The following is a 17,242-nucleotide window of genomic DNA, read 5'->3' on the forward strand; positions in this document are numbered from 1 at the left end:
TTTGCACTTGCTGATAGGACAGCCTCCTTTGTGGTTAATCCAAGGTTCAGGTCCCTGACTATCAGGCGGATAACGTCAGCCCAGATAAAACGTTTACCTCCAGCACCCTTACTAGTGACATGGCTACAAGGATAGATATAGAACAGAAAATTTCCGCCATCTCTGCCGACTCTTCACGCAAAATACTGCCAACTTAGAATACAGCTTCTTCTCCCTTTGTCAGAAAAATCACTCATTAAAAAAATGAGGACTGAGTGACAAATAAAGAGAAGCGAGAGTAACGGGAGCTGCCGACAACGCTTCCACAAAACGTTCTCTACTCTCCTTTAAAAAAAGAAAATCTATTAAGTATTGTACTTAATAAAAGTCAAACTGGCGTGTTTTTAAAGGGAACGTATGGTGATAGATTCATCTCTCACGAATTTACAATGAATGCAATTTCCTAATCTGTTTATGCAATCAACATGATAGATATAATAAAAATTTATGACGAGAAAACGCTATCATTAAATAAAACAATCAGGAGATAAAAATATAAATTAAGTACTGAAATAGAATGTAGTTATTAATATTAGAAATTAAACAAAAAAATAAAAATACACTTCTCTCGAACACGCATTCGTCTTCAGAGTGCAAACTGATTTGAAAAGACTTAGTTTTAATATCAGCGTCCCAAAAGACTTTTTTTTTCTAAATTAACCGTTAAAACAAAACGTGATCACTTTCTGAATTTATGTGAGTGGCGTTTAAGAAATTGCGATATAAGAGAACAGCGAGGGAGGGGGGCTTCTGAAATTCAACTAGTGCCGTTATAAGTAAAATTCAACATAAAATGAAAAACAAACAAACAAACAAAAACAGAAATTGAGGGGGGTCTGAAAGAAATATAAAATGGTTGAGTATGCTGTCCTTAAGATCAACTTGGTAGATATAATAAACATTTATGACGAGAAAACGCTATCATTAAATAAAACAATCAGGAGATAAAAATATAAATTAACTGTTTGCTAACAATATCAAGTCCGCTGACATTTGGGCTTTACGATGAATGGTCGGTAAAAGTCACTTCTGATTAATGTTTGGTTTTAAAATATAAAATCTCTTGGCCAGTGCAACGTAAAATATTTCCTCTGTAAACATTTTTTTATTATCTATGAGAAAAAATAGTATTTTTAAGATCAAACTTTTTCGATTTTCAGTACTTATCGGATGAATTTCTGTATAAAACATATCTAAGAACACTCCTAGACATATAAATTAGCTTTGTGTGGAATTTGCAAAAGATAGGCTCAACCGTTACGGAACCTTTGAAAAAGAAACTCACACACACGAACACTAAATGGCTTCTATATAAAAGTACAAATAAGAATCGTCACGTTAACTAGTTTAAGCCGAACAGACACAAATAAAATATTTGACAGATACAGGAATAGCTGTAAAAATACTAATCGGAACAAATTAAATATTTGAAACAAATAATGAAATCTATACTCCTAAGCCCTTTAATTCTATCCATTTAGAAAGAAAATAAACTTTGTCATATATTCGCGTGGAAGTGCATTCACTAGCAAAAGATCTAGCTAATTTTCATATTCTTTTAAACATTCATTTCAATTAATTCCCTATTAGATTTTTCGGTTTTCCTATGGGATGATCATCTTTAGTAAACTATTACGTGTAATTATATTCCTGATTTATACTTGCGTAATATCTGCATAAAAAGGTTGTTGTAAACACAAACCTATTTCTATATATTTATGTATTCGTATATGTATATATTTGTTTAAAAAATTTGCCTACCAAACTCCTCTGTCAGTTTTTGGTCTACAAACATGAAACTTAATAAAAAGGGTATCCGAACCCATGCGAAACTTTATATTTGGGTTTTAGCCAGGATAATCGGTACAAAAGTGTGAAAATTAAATTTAAAAAAAAATGAAATTTGCCAGATGAAGGTCGAAAAACGGCATTACGAATATGCATGTGTAATGTAGTAGCTATTGTTTCATGTTTTAATTTTTAGCTTTGCAGCAAACATGACTTTATAGACCAAGGATTAACGTCAAAGGCAAAAAGTAAATCGTAAGCTAAATGTTTTGGTTTCGATTCTTGGTGATGGTGCACGAGTAATTTTTTAAAACCTTTTAAATCATTACTATATAATATGATGATAAATACGAAATTGAATTAATCAAGATATCATATTTAAGCGTATTTTAGGAACTGGCAATGCCAGGCGGCCAGGCGGCCGGTTGGAATTAAATAAAATTAGTTAAATATTTTGGAGCAAATGAAAAATAAACAATAAACAAAAGTGACGGAAGTGGGATTAAAAATAATAACACATTTTGGCCTTGATTGCAAACGCGTAAAGATGACGCAATCAGATTTCAGAAGAATGAAATATTTTAATAATAATAGGTTAACGACCGAGCCGACGAGGGGAAAGTTTATTTTAAGTTTTCGAGGGATTCATCACGTTACGTCATAGGGAGCTAGGGGATAAAAACTATCAAGGAGAGATTGACCATGCGATTCCGTAACGTGAATCTGTTGAAGACTGAGAATAAAGGGACAGTTGAAATATAGCAAGAAGTAATTTAGATTTTATCTCTCATGCAACTGTTAGAAGGGTCTTTATTTCAGCGTCCACAAGACGAGGCAATTTAGCGATAAGAATAAATTACGAGAAAACTACAAAGAGGAACGTTCTTTTGTCGGTGTACCACTCACGCATGCGTTTATTGCTGTCAGCGAACGTTGTTAAGTTATGATTATTGATAGAATAATTTAAATCAATCTTTCCTGCATGTTTCAAACGAAGTACTAATAATAGAATAAATGATTAGTTGCAGGTATATACTATACGAAATGTAATCACGTTTGGTTTCCTTGATAATGTGTATAGGGTGGAACGATAAACGTGTCACCCTAAAGAAAACAACACTACAGTTTTAAAACTTTTATTGAAAAAGAATAATTTCAGGTAACTTGATTATGTAGTAGAGCTTACATCTATTCAATATAGCCGCCTTCAGTCTCAATTACCGTCAAGATACGAGGCTGAAACTAGGAGCATGCCTTTTCCACAAGGCACACTCTTCAACACATCCAGGTACACTTTGTTGTTTATTTTCAAGCCGACTCCGAAGACGTGAGGTAACATGATATAGCCCTCACTTGAAATTACACCAAAGACCATAACTGTGACTGGAAACTTTGTTTTCATCACCCCGAGCAGGTCTCTGTTATTCATAGCAATTCAGCGATACTGTTGAGGGTGCTGGCAATGCTCATAGTGTCATAACTTGGATCGTTAGAGCGTATGTTTTGTACAGCGGCGGATCTGTGATCTTGCTTGTTGAATATTGTGCCACTTTCAGACATGATAAAAGGCTCCTATCGCTGTTGGGATTTGTACACAACTGACCAACTAGAAGATCGACTGCAACAAAAAATGGAAACCAGTTTTCATCAAACGGAAATGAAATCATTTCGTCTTTTCTATGGCGACAGTTTTATCGTTCCACCCTGTATAAATGTCAGTACATTTTTACTACGCATGATCTTATAAATTTGTTTATTTAATCGGTCATTATTTGTCAACCAATCAAATAAATTTTTTTTAACTGTTTTGCTTTCTTGAATTTTATCCAATAATTTGATTTACTTGAACTAATTTCTGACTTTCTTTAGAAAATCACGTTTCATGAGAAAGTATATATCCCCAATTACGCCAGAGCATTATAAATATTGCCTAGATGTTGTTCGTATAAGTTTCGTTTTTGAATCATACAAATATGTAATTCTCGAATCTTGATTAGAGACTTTCTCGTTTCATGATTAATTCCAAAATAATGATCCAACATGACAATTGTGATGTGGAGGGTTTTTCTTGAGATTTAGTTGTCTTTGTTTATTAAACATAAACATCGGAACATACACGCCATCTAATCTGACACAAGATCAATTAATATTGTTAATACAAAATGCATCAATATATATATATATATATCAATAAAAGTAAAAATATCTGCGTGTGCGTCTGTTTGTTTGTGTGTGTACATTTCCCTACCAAATAACTACTCTGTCAATTTTCGGTCTAAGGATATAAACATTTACATACCCAAAATAGACATCTACATACTAAAAATAAGCATTTGCATACTAAAAATAACATTTACATACTAAAAATAAACATTTACATACTCAAAATAAACATTTACATACGCAAATAAACATTTACATACTCAAAATAAACATTTACATAAGCAAAGTAAACATTTACATACTGAAAATAAACATTTACATACTCAAGATAAACATTTACATACTCAAAATAAACTTTTATATACATAAAATAAACATTTGTATACGCAAATCAGACATTTATATACACAAAATAAAAATTTGCATACACAAAATAAAAATTTGCATACGCAAAATAAACATTTACATACGCAAAATAAACATTAACATATTAAAAATAAACATTTACACACTAAAAATAAACATTTACATACACAAAATAAAAATTTGCATTCGCAAAATAAACATTTACATACTCCAAATAAATATTTACATAACAAAATAAACATTTGCATACGCAAAATAAATATTTACATCCTCAAAATAAACATTTACATAGGCAAAATAAACATTTACATAGGCAAAATAAACATTTATATACACAAAATAAACATTTATATACACAAAATAAACATTTATATACACAAAATAAACATTTATATACACAAAATAAACATTTATATACACAAAATAAATATTTATATACACAAAATAAACATTTACATACACAAAATAAATATTTACATACACAAAATAAACATATACAGTCATTGAGAAAAATGTAAACAAATAAACTGAAATCAGGCAGTAAAAAGTAAAGTGGACAAAACTGTAATATCTTTTTCTCACACACACACACATGCACACACTTACTTTCCCCTTCTACTACGCATCTTCCAGTGTGGAGTGACGTAATTTAAGCTTATGCTCTAAACTTCCGAAAAATAAATGATTTTGGTTTGGTTTTGTTGTTTTACGGCATATCAACCATTTTTGGGTCATTAAATACCAAATCCAGTTATTTTGGAAATAGTATTCAATGTTGCATCCAGTTATTTTGTAGAAAGGTTTTATTCTTCAAGCTCTTTGTATCTTCAATCGCTAGTTTGTAGAGTTTGGTTTTATTGCTTCATAGTGAAGTTTATCGTTTTTGTTCCCTGTCCTGTAGAACATGATTGAGTTTCGCAATAGGATAGAGTAAAGGTCTACAGTATCAATGTTTGGTACATTTTAAGTTAGGAAACCAGTCCAGAAGTGCGGGAGATAGAAAGAGAAAGGGTAAATGGGAAGAAGAAAAATAGGGAAAAAGGGGGAGTGATTGTTTTTGGTTTTGCAAAACATAATTAAGTTTTGCAAAAGGAAGCAGAAAAACAAAAAACATCAATGTTAGGTGCATTTCGTCTCAGGAAGCCAATATCTTCAGACAGCCTGATCTGGTAGAACCAGAGAAATAAAAGAAAGTAAAAAACCTAAGCCGATTATATACTTTGTATTATAGAACTGACAAAGTATCTCTAAGAACTTATTAATCAAACGCAACAATGCGATCACCTGTTCATGTGACTTGTGCCAATGTACACGAATGAGTATGAAGCCGTGGCAATTCTGAAAAGCAATAAGCTTCTTATTTCTCAGCTGCTAAAATTACTGAAAGAATTGATATAAAAATTATGTCGTCCTTTAACTTTTTGAATTTGTTGATCAACGCAATAATTTTCCATTCAAATTTGTTAGCTTTATATCGCTTTCAAAATGCTAAATTTAAACTACAATTTCATATCATCAAACTATCATTAAAATTTGCGAACGAAGTTTTAAAATATGCGAACGAAGAAGTGATTTGCGGCGATTTTAAATGGTACCTCTTCGTTTATTGTAAATTGAACTGAAAAAATAAAATAAAATGCTGAGGTACATTCGGGCTTGAACAGGTATCATTCAATCTGTAGTCGAATGCTCTACCACTGAGCTATGTCGCCAGATTACTATAAATCTGGGTTTTTTTAAGAAAAGAATGATTTGCTAAGATTTTATTATCTCCTTTGGCCGGTGTAACGTAAAATAATTCCCTGTAAAAATATTCTTTTTATCTATAAGAAAGAAAAACTATTTTTAAGATCGGAGTTTTTTCGATTTTCGATACTTACCGGACGAATTTCTGTACAAAAAATATCTTAGAACACTGTCAAATATATACATTTGCTTAGTGTTAAATTTGAAAAAGATAGGCTCAGCCGTTTCGGAACCTATAAGAAAAGAAACTCACACACGTACAAAAAGTGACTTTTAGGTAATAGTAGAAATAGTTTAACATTTGATGTTAGTTATTCTAATATTTTATTAAATTATTTTTAACGTGTAACTCATCTGTTAAAAACATTCCAGATCTCATGAAATGTTCCGCTGATTTCGTATCTGTCCTCTCCAAACTCTTCAACAAATGACTAGCCGAGAGATAGTCTGGCCATATAGCTCGCATGGATGACACTAGACTGCTGAAACAAGTGCTCTTCAGTTAACTAAATGCAGGAAATGGATCCCGAGGCCGCCCGCTACTTATATTCAAAGACCAACTGAAGAAATCTCTAGGGGAGGCCAATATAGATCCAAACACCTTTTAAGCCTCATTGAGTAACAGACATGAATGGAGGAACAAAGTCAAAGTGGATACAAGTAAATTCGAAGAAAATAGAATCTAATAATCAAGCAGCAACAAAAGGCCCTTAGAGCCAACCAACTGCAACCACCCCACACAATACAATGCCACCAATGCCCCCGACTATTCAGAGATTAAATTGTTTTTTCCAGCCACAGAAGAACTAAGCATCCTGATAATGACCAAACTTCTTACGAAACTCAGTTTTCTCTTCTGTTTCTTTTCTGTATTGGAATTGGGAACTACGATATTCGGACACGAATGCATGCCGCTGCCGGCATTTAATAAAAAATGCCAAAGTCAGCATGTAGTAAAAAAGCTCAGAGAAATATAGACTATGAAAAAAACAAAGTCAAGGTATTATTTGAGCAAAAAGAATACTATCAGAAAAATGCTGAAATAATAAAAATTAAGTATCATGCAAATCCTGATGCAAAGAAGGCTGCCCTACGTGCTGACTCAAAAGCACGGTATAATAGGGATCCCGAGGGGAAAAAGCTGCCTCACGTGCTCTTTATAACAAAGAACCAGAAAAAAAGAAGGCTGCCTCACGTGCTGACTCAAAAGCACGGTATAACAGGGATTCCGAGGGGAAAAAAGCTGCCTCACGTGCCCTTTATAACAAAGAACCAGAAAAAAAGAAGGCTGCCTCACGTGCTGACTCAAAAGCACGGTATAACAGGGATTCCGAGGGGAAAAAAGCTGCCTCACGTGCTCTTTATAACAAAGAACCAGAAAAAAAGAAGGCTGCCTCACGTGCTGACTCAAAAGCACGGTATAACAGGGATCCCAAGGGAAAAAAGCTGCCTCATGCACTAACTATTATAAAAAGACCTAAAACCCAGCAGGAAGCGACCTGCTACTAATGGAGGCGGCAATGAGCCGCCTCCTAAAAAAGACAATACTATCATGAATGTAAGTTTAAAAATAAGACTGTAAGTAAAAATACTAATTAACAAGAATAAAAAAGCATTGGAAATGCAAAAGGATATAGGGATGGTATGCCAAAAAGTATACAAACAAGATAGCTATGAATGGCTAGGCACATGAAAATAGAATTGCATCCAAAGTATAGCCCTATAGCTTTTTACAACCGTAATGATGGCACGGAATGAAGATTGGAGAAAAGCTATAGGGCTATACTTTGGATGCAATTCTATTTCCATGTGCCTAGCCATTCATAGCTATCTTGTTTGTATACTTTTTGGCATACCATCCCTATATCCTTTTGCATTTCCAATGCTTTTTTATTCTTGTAATAGTACAATCAGTCTCCCTCCCCATATTCTTTAAGTTATTTTAGTTTTTAATGAATTAATCAGTAATCCCTTACATTATAAATGCCAAAGTTCTTTCTAACAACATGTATTTAAACAAGCCCTTCGTAGATCCGTAACATTTGATAAATTCCGTCATCGATTTCTATTATTTTCTATTATTTAATTGAATTTTTTCTTTTTATGATACCAGTCTGCGCATTATTACCAACACCTATCGAATCTGCAATATTTGGAAAATCGCCAACAAAATAAACTAAAATGTTGATGAGGGCTAACTTTTAATTAGAAACCTAAACGTAAAAATTTACAGAAGTAGAATTATATTAAATTGTCCAATATGGCCGCATCCGTGACAAATTAAGATTGCCGTCTCAAGAAAATAGTTGCGTGTTTCTGCGGCTAAACGAATTCGCCACGCCAGACCATTTACATCGCTGAACCGCACGTATTGTTGTTTTAGCTTCCAACCAGCATGTTCGACTTATGTCATTGCTTGCGTGAGTTAGCGTGACATCTGCCAAAATTGCATCATGTCAAATTCTATTTTTAAAAGTATTTTTATTGTCATTATAGCGTAATTATTTCTCATTTTTCTCTCTACCCAACTTACTTTGACAATAGCGTCCACACGATCACGACTATAAACTTTCTGTATTCAAAATATACGTTGTTTTCGATGTCTGTTATTTGAATCACGCATACTATGTATATGTATAGATTCATAACAATATGCAATTTATTGGACACCATATTTAACAGTCTATGTTTATATCATGTTATGTCATATTTTCAGACTCCTTCGTACATTTCTGCAGTGAACATATACACATGTATGAAGAAATGTTAAAGATAAAATAAAGAAATTGAATAGAAATAGTGTTATGTATTTATTAAACAAATGATATTTATATATACTTTTCTTAGACATTATATTTCTTCGTTTCTTTATATTCATTATGTGTGAGTTGCCTTCAAAAAGTTTCCAAACTTCTTTTGTACAGGCATTTAAAATTATCATAAAGTCTTGAAAATTCAGTATGTTTTTGTTATCCATCTTATGAGATGACTGACAATTTTTATGATTTCAGGTTCTAAACAGCTACAGTAGAAATTGTAATACACCCTACTAAAGCCTGATGTTACAGTTGGTAAATTAAAAAAAAAATTAATCTTAACGTGAGGACACTTTAGAAGAACGATATGCAATAAATTCTGCTTTAAACTTGCAAAATCTCACAGAAACGTATGGGATGCTCCAGGCTGTTTTTGGACTATCTTGTATGAATTGAGCATCAGTTTTAGAGGGACATAGAACATTCAGGGAAGGAAGGGAGTCTGTGAAGGAAGATGAGAGATGTGGGGGGGAGTAGGGAAGTCAGAACAATAAAATAAATCAAATAAAAAATCATGGATAAGGACCGTTATGTGACCATAGAGACAATAAGTGCATAGTTTGATGTCAGTGTGGGAACTGTACACACAATTATTCGAGAGGAACTGAAGATGCGGAAGATTTGCGCAAAGTTTGTCCCAAGTGTGCTCAGAGAAGATCAGTTCAAAACTCTATCCTTGTCACAGACTATTTGACCAAGATGGGCATCAAGGCAGTTCCTCACCCTCCCTATTGTCCAAACCTTGATCCCTGTGACTTTTGTCATTACCTCGGTTAAAGGAAAACATTAGAGGCTGTCGTTATGAGACAATTGAGGAGACGAAAAAGGCTGTGACCAGGGTCATTGACACACATACATGGGGCCTTCCAGAAGTTGTTGGAACTATACAGCAAGTTCATTACAGCCGGGGGAGATTACTTCAAAGAAGATTAGAGTTTCATGTGTATATTATCAATAAAACTGCCCATACAAAAAAGTCTGGAAACTTATTGATGCCACCTGCTATATGCATGCGTATGATGTATCTTAATTCGTTTTCTTTCCTTTGCTCATTTAATGTTGACTGACGCCGTCGTTTCTCTTCATCTATGTTTCTGTAGAGTTGAATGTAATACTTTGAACTTTGAAATGGAGGCAAATGGAGGCGAGCAGTATTCTCCCTGTGTGGAAAACTTGTGGGGCACCTACCAGTGTGTGAATGGACTCGCATGGCAACAGACATCATAAAAAGGAGAGCAAGCGCAGTCACCAAAGGCTGGGATGATGAAACGGTCGACGATCTGTTGGTTTGCATGGTGAAGGAGACCATCGCAAGGGTAAAGCAGGATGACCCCGCCAAAGGAGACTGGTGCGTGCAGGGAGACAAACTGAATGTGTGGGTAGATGCGAGCTCTCTGGCAATTGGTATGCTTTTGGAGAAGAATGGTGCTGCGATTGAGGATGCTTGCTGGTTGCGACCGGCGAGTGACGCTGCTCATATCAACATGGCAGAGCTCGATGCGGTGATAAAAGGTATCAACCTGGCACTTTAGTGGAAAGTCAGGAAATTACGCATACACACAGATTCACTATGCATGTACTACTGGATATCAGACACACTGAAAGGCAATACTATGGTGTGCATTAAGGCAGCCAGCTAGATGCTGATCAGACGGAGGTTGGAGATCGTAAAAAAGCTGGCAACAGAGTACAACCTGTCTGTGGATGCGGTACTGGTCATTTCAAATTGCAACCTTGCTGATAGGCTCACTCGAGTGCCACAGAAATAGTATGACACCATGAAGAAGAAAGCCGAGCCAGTACCATTATGTACCGCCTCTATTGAGGTGGCGGATGAAATCAGGAAGATACAATCACCTCAGTGGACACCCCGGAGTGAGACAGACATGTTATTTTGTGCAATTGTCCAATCCGTCGGTGTCCAAAAGTGCAGTGAAAGCGGTAGACAGAGAATGCTAAACATGCCAGTCAATCGACCCCGCCCCGGCCAGATGGCGGAAAGGTCAGCTGGGATTAAGCGCGACTTGGAGCCGACTGGGTATGGACATAACCCACTACGGCAGCCAGCACTTATTCACCCTGATCAATTGTGGACCGACAAGGTTTTCAATCTGGCACCCGTTAATAAGACAGGCTTCCTCCGGTGTAATCCGTGAATTGGAGTTCATATTTTATGAAAGGGGGCCGCCTGAACAGATCGTCACAGAAAATGACACGGCCTTCTGCAGTGGGGTGTTCAGACGTTTCGTAGACGAGTGAGGGATCCAGCTCAGACACAGATGTGCATATATACCAAGTGGCAACGGCATAGCAGAGCGGTGCCATCGAAGCATGAAGAGGATTGCAGCAAGAAAACAATGCACGATCACAGATGCGGTCTATAGATATAATGCATCTCCAAAGGATGGGATGACTGATGCAAGCGCACCCATCAATGCGATCCATTGCTATCGAGTGAGCATCAAGGACATTGACGCCCGTCTGCCTGATCGGCAAGTAACCCAAGGGCCGTACGAGTTAGGGGACACTGTTTGGGTGAAGCCTCCCAATAATCGATGCACCAGCAGCTTTCAAAGAGGGCGAATCACTGGCATTATCAGTGAGAAAGCTGTGCTAGCCAATGGTACTCCACGCCATGTGGAGGATATACGGCCTGCCCAGAATACGAACCAGTTAGCGAGTAGCAGTGATGGTGAATCGTCCAACGATGACCTGTGGATCCGTCCTATTCCCCGCGATGGTACAACTGTGAACCCCAACGCTGACGCCGATAGTTCCAGCACCCCTTCTGATAGCTCCGATGAAGATAAAGAAGTCCAGCCTGATGGCATGAGTGTACGCCCTAACGCTGATGCTAATGGTTCCGACACATCTTCTGAGAGCTCCAAAGAAGATAAAGTAGTCCAGCCCTCCCTTCGTAGGAGTGCTCGCAACAAACGACCACGTCCACCATGCCAGCGGGGAGTGTAGAGTTGAATGTAATAATCAGAGAGGAAAGCGCCCCCGTGTGTGTGTCGTGCGGTCATACAACTTACCTTCGGATGGGATCTGAGAGAAAGAGAAATTAAAGATGGCAGCCATAGATTTATAAAGTGTAGTCTCGTGGAATCTCACGAGATCTCATCTTCCACTGCACATGTATGCAAATGGAATGGGGTCAGTTTTCTGATAAAATATCTGTTGGCAGAGGCAGTGGGCAGAGACGTGCTGGAAGTTGAGAGAGAAAGTTGTCAGTGACGAATTCTAGCTGGACTTTAGCGTATTGTATTTGGTTTATTTTGTTTTGCTGTTTTCCAGCCCATTTAACGTCAGTTTCACTGGCGCATTGATTCTTTGTCAAATGTTCCCTGCATTCCGTGAGTTGCTGTCGATCATCTCATTAATTTAGCTAGACATATGCCAATGTTAGTTTGCCGGGAATCGTTACTTGGTTGAGAAAACTAACTCTCCAGGTCTTAGACACGATCAAACAATAGGCAGCAAATTATAACCCATCCGTTTGCCGGCGGGGGTTTACCTGACTATCATGGGGACTTTTCTTCTCCACCGGGATAAACAAACGATCATTTGTCAGGGAGAGTTACTTGATTCGTTATGCGAACGACCTTCAGCCCGGCCGGTATAAACAAACGGTATTCAAAAACAATAAGAAATACCTCAATGGTGTGGACTTCTACTTGGTTAATGTCCAGTTCAGCTCACTGTTTCTTGTGTCGATGTGTCTGTGATGTCTGCTGTAGTGGTGACAAATGACACGCAACAATCTTTTTTTTTGTAGAAAAAAGATCTTAACTATTTATTTTATAATAATATACGTTATACATTAATAAAATAATTACAACTGTCTTCTTTTACCCTAGCTAGACTACATTAGCTAATTTTTTGTGAAGGAGTTGCATATAGAAAGAAATAGTAGACGATCCCAGTAATTAGAGAAACGACGTAAATAGGATTGAAAATAATCTTCTATATATATATATATATATTATCTATATATATAAAAGGCAAAAATCGGTGTGTATGTATGTATGTATGTATGTATGTTTGTTTGTAACGCTAAAACTTTTGAAAGACGGAACCAGAGTTGACAAATTTGGTATCATATTGCACCTTGATCACCTGGATGACAAATATCGAAATTTCACGTCAAACGGACCAGTAGAAAGGGGTCAACTGATCGTTTTTCTCCTAGGGGGGCCCCCCAAAAAACCTGTCATTTTAACGTTATTCAATACGTGTCACGTGACGTGACGTCAGCTCAAACTTTTGACAGACACAACCAAAGTTGACAAATTATGTATCATATTGAACCTTGATCACCCGCATGACAAATATCGAAATTCCACACCAAACGGACCATTAAAAGGGGGTGAACTGATCATTTCTCTCCTAGGGGGGCCCCCAAAAAAACCTGTCATTTTAATGTTAATATTACATAATCCAAAAACGCTTAGTCATGTCACGTGACGTGACGTCAACATCCAGTAATGGCGAACAAATGTAAACAAACACTTTGTTTTACCGATACTTTTGTAATTTCTCTTCTGCTTTGTTCTAGAGATTATTAAACTCCATGACAATGTCTCCAACGTATTTAACTGGTTAAAAATAGTATTTATACAAGAGTTTTAACGAAAAATATCAGGAAAAAATGTACAGGAATAAAAAAAAATTCAGCTTTCAAAATATTCGTCGATAAAAAAACCGATCTTTATATTTACGCTAGCCATTTTGTATATTACCACGTGACCTGCTATCTCTTAAACTGGAGGGGGGGGGATCCACTTGAATCCAACAAAACCAGTAATTTTTTTTTTCTATTATATATACATCATTTTCTATAAAATTAAGTGTAGACTTTATAATTAAAACAAAAAATGTTATTCATACTAAAAAAAAAAAACGCTTAGTCATGTCACGTGACGTGACGTCAACATCCACTAATGGCGAACAATTGTACCTATTTACTATGCCTCCCCACGGGACAGAGTTAGACACCAGGGTCGTTTTTTAACGTGGAGAAAAGGTACAAAAATAAAAATTGTCTCAGTCGTGGAGGATTTCTCCTCCACCGAAAGAGAACAAGAAATAGAAGTGCAGCATCTGAAGAACAGATACTACACTTTGATCTTGACCAAAAGGCCAAGAATGCGAACAATTGTAAATAACAACTTTTTTCACAAAACCAACACCGTCTTTCTTTTTTTTTCTCTCTCTTTCTCTCTCTCACCCACTTACTCTTCCCTCTCTCTCACCCTCTTTCTCTTGACGTCACACCACTGTTAAACTGTGGGGGGGGGGAACACATTCCCAGGCATTATCTCCTATAGATGCACATTTTATTAGAAATTCAGCTTTCAAAATATTAGACGATAATAAAAATATAAAACCAACACCCTCTTTCTCTTTTCTCTCTCTCTCACCAACTTACTCTTCTCTCTCTCTCACCCTCTTTCTCTTGACCTCCTACTACTGTTAAACTGTGTGTGTGTGTGGGGGGGGAAGAGGCAGCTTGAAAACCAACAAAAACAGTGCACAGTTTCCCAAGCATTTGGGGTGGGAAGGGGGGGAAGAAGCCGAGCGCACAGTTTCGTGTGAGAGAGAGAGAACAATTCTCAACCTATATACTCAACAAATTTTTTATCTACAGATTTGAAAGTTTGTATATAGGGTATTCAGACATATGGAAATATATCTAGCATAATCTATCTATTATATCTATAAAAGTGAAAATGTGTGTGTGTGAGGTAGCCAGAGAGAGAGAGAGAGAGAGAGAGAGAGAGAGAGAGAGAGAGAGACAACAATTCTCAACCTATATATTCAATACATTTTTTATCTACAGATTTGAAAATTTGTATATAGGGTATTCAGACATATGGAAATATATCTAGCATAATCTATCTATTATATCTATAAAAGTGAAAATGTGTGTGTGTGTGTGTGTGTGTGTGTGCGTAAGAGAGAGAGAGAACAATTCTCAACCTATATACTCAACGTATTTTTATCTACGGATTTTAAACTTTGTATATAGGGTATTCAGACATATAGAAATATATCTAGCATAATCTATACATTATATCTATAAAAGTGAGAATGTGAGTGTGTGAGAGAGAGAGAACAATTCTCAACCTATATATTCAACAAATTTTTTACCTACAGATTTGAAAATTTGTATATTGGGTATTCAGACATATGGAAATATATCTAGCATAATCGATCTATTATATCTATAAAAGTCAGAATGTTTGCGTGTGGTTGTGTGTGTAAGGTTGCGAGAGAGAGAGAGAGAACAATTCTCAACCTATCTATTCAATAAATTTGTTATCTACAGATTTGACCATTTGTATATAGGGTATTCAGACATATGGAAATATATCCAGCATAATCTATCTATTATATCCATAAAAGTGAGAATGTGTGCGTGAGAGAGAGAGAGAGAGAGAGAGAGTAAGTACAATTCTCACCCTATATATTCAACAAATTTTTTATCTACCGATTAGAAAATTTGTATATAGGGTATTCAGACATATGGAAATATATCTAGCATAATCTATCTATTATATCTATAAAAGTGAGAATGTGTGTGAAAGAGAGAGAGAGAAGAGAGAGAGAGAGAACAATTCTCAACCTATATATTCAACTAATTTTTATGTACAGATCTGAAAATTTGTATACAGGGTATTCAGACATATGGAAATATATCTAGCATAATCTATTATATCTATAAAAGGTAGAATGTGTGTGTGTGTGTGTGTGAGTGAGTGAGTGAGTGAGTGAGTGAGTGAGTGAGAGAGAGAGAGAGAGAGAACAATTCTCAACCTATATACTCAACAAATTTTGTATCTACAGATTTGATAATTTGTATATAGGGTATTCAGACATAAGGAAATATATCTAGCATAATCTATCTATTATATCTATAAAAGTGAGAATGTGTGTGAAAGAGAGAGAGAGAGAACAATTCTCAACCTATATATTCAACAAATTCTATCTTTACAGATTTGAAAATTTGTATATAGGGTATTCAGACATTTGGAAATATATCTAGCATAATCTATTATATCTATAAAAGTGAGAATGTGTGTGTGAGAGAGAGAGAAAGAACAATTCTCAACCTATATACTCAACAAATTTTTTATCTACAGATTTAAAAATTTGTATATAGGGTATTCAGACATATAGAAATATATCTAGCATAACCTATCTATTATATCTATAAAATGACCATGTGTGTGTGTGTGAGAGAGAGAGAGAGTCAGAGAGAGAGAGAGAACAATTTTCAGCTTGTGTGTGTGTGAGAAAGAGAGAGAGAGAAAGAGAGGAAGGAAAATTCTCACCCTATATATTCAACAAATTTTTTATCTACATATTAGAAAATTTTGATATAGGGTATTCAGACGTATGGAAATATATCTAGCATAATCTATCTATTATATCTATAAAAGTGAGAATGTGTGTGTGAGAGAGAGAGAAAGAGAGAGAGAGAGAACAATTCTCAACCTATATATTCAACTAATTTTTTATCTACAGATTTGAAAATGTGTATATTGGGTATTCAGACATATGTAAATATATCTGGCATAATCTATGTATTATATCTATAAAAGTGTGAATGTGAGTGATGGAAAGAGCAAAAAATTCTCAACCTATATAACCTATAAAAGTGAGAATATGTGTGAGAGAGAGAGAGAGAGAGAACAATTCTCAACCTATATATTCCACACATTTTTGGGCACAGATTTGGAAATTTGTATATAGGGTAGGCAGACATATAGAAATATATCTAGCATAATCTATCTATTATATCTATAAAAGTGAGAACTTGTGTGTGTGTGTGTGTGTGAGAGAGAGAGAGAACAATTCTTAACCTACATACTCAACAAATTTTTTACCTACAGTTTAGAAAATTTGTATATAGGGTATTCAGACATATGGAAATATATCTAGCATAATCTATCTATTATAACTACAAAAGTTAGAATGTGTGTGTGAGAGAGAGAGAGAGAACAATTCTAAACCTATATATTCAACAAATTTTTTATCTACAGATTTGAAACTTTGTATATAGGGTATTCAGACATATGGAAATATATCTAGCATAATCTATCTATTTTATCTATAAAAGTGAGAATGCGTGTGTGTGAGATAGCGAGAGAGAGAGAGAGAAAAAGAGAGAGATAAAAATTCTCAACCTATACATTCAACAAATTTTTTATCCACAGATTTGAACATTTGTATATAGGGTGTTCAGACATATAGAAATATATCTAGCATAATCTATCTATTATATGTATAAAAGTGAGAATGTGTGTGTGTGTGAGAGA

General features: G+C 35.4%; 1 pseudogene; it reads right to left on the reverse strand.

The window, feature by feature from the left end:
• Positions 1-13,939: 13,939 nt before the first annotated feature.
• On the reverse strand, positions 13,940-14,073 carry LOC145284257 (U2 spliceosomal RNA; annotated as a pseudogene).
• Positions 14,074-17,242: the final 3,169 nt, after the last annotated feature.

Source organism: Euprymna scolopes, chromosome 8, assembly GCF_053919585.1.
Source record: "Euprymna scolopes isolate OS-2025 chromosome 8, ASM5391958v1, whole genome shotgun sequence".
Classification (NCBI taxonomy): Eukaryota; Metazoa; Mollusca; class Cephalopoda; order Sepiida; family Sepiolidae; genus Euprymna; species Euprymna scolopes.